Below are 1,157 nucleotides of genomic sequence, written 5' to 3'. Positions count from 1 at the left end.
CTATTACTTTAGCCATTTATTTTTCTTGCAATTTAATTTTATATTATTATTACTTAATTATTTATTTTTTTCCGTCTCTTGGCAGGTTTTTATAGTTTATGACTAGAAGAAACTCGTCAGGGCCACTACTTTTAGATGAAGAAATCGATCGCACAGTTCGTTGAAACCAAAAAGAAATAAGGCGAAGCTTAAGATACACGGAGAACGAGCAAGAAGACGATACTCAACCCCCAACCAAAGAGATGGCTAAAAACCAAGGCAATCAGCTACCTCCTGCAATTGCGGTTAATCAAAATCCTGCTCCACGCATTATGTATGATTAGGTTAAACCTTCTTTAACAGGAACTGAATCTAGCATAGTTAGACTTGCTGTAGCTGCAAATACTTTTGAATTAAAGCCTAACACTATTCAGATGATACAACAATTTGTTTAGTTTGATGGTTTGCAGGATGAAGATCACAACGCTCACTTAGCAAACTTTTTGGAATTTTGCGATACATTTAAAATCAATGGCTTTTCTGATGATGCCATTCGTCTTCGGTTATTCCATTTTTCATTAAGGAACAAAGCTAAACAGTGGTTGAACTCGTTACCATGAGGGTCAATTACTACTTAGGAACAAATGACCAAAAAATTCTTACTAAAATATTTTCCGCCGGCTAAAACGACTAAATTACGTAATGACATCTCTTATTTTGTGTAGATGGATTTAGAAACCCTCTACGATGCATGGGAGAGATACAAGGACTTACTGAGAAGGTTCCCTCATCATGGGTTACCATTTTGGCTCCAAGTTCAAACATTCCACAATGGTCTCAATCCTTCGACTCGGCAAATGGTTGATGCAGCTGCTGGCGAAACCATCAATAATAAAACACCTGAAGATGCCTATGAGTTTATTGAGGAGATGTCACTAAATAACTATCAGTCGCAAGTCATGAGGACAAAGCCAATGAAAACAGTTGGTGTTTCTAATGTCGATTCAGTTACCATGCTGTCAAATCAGGTAGAACTCTAGTTCTTCACAGGTTCACCCAGTAATGCAGTGCAACGCAAGTAGCGGTGGAACAAGTCATTCGAAATATCAACCTTATGGCCATAACATGGATAACGAGCAACTAAACTACATGGGTAATAATCCTCAACCTCAAAACAA

At 37.6% G+C, this 1,157-nt stretch overlaps 1 non-coding gene across 1 annotated transcript; it reads right to left on the bottom strand.

The window, feature by feature from the left end:
- Window positions 1-671: 671 nt before the first annotated feature.
- On the bottom strand, window positions 672-778 carry LOC128295841 (small nucleolar RNA R71). The gene has a single exon (XR_008286390.1). It is a non-coding gene; the product is annotated as a small nucleolar RNA R71 (small nucleolar RNA).
- Window positions 779-1,157: the final 379 nt, after the last annotated feature.

Source organism: Gossypium arboreum, chromosome 7 (assembly GCF_025698485.1).
Source record: "Gossypium arboreum isolate Shixiya-1 chromosome 7, ASM2569848v2, whole genome shotgun sequence".
NCBI lineage: Eukaryota > Viridiplantae > Streptophyta > Magnoliopsida > Malvales > Malvaceae > Gossypium > Gossypium arboreum.
Note: the sequence above shows the minus strand (reverse complement) of the source record. Positions and strands in the feature narration are given on the sequence as shown.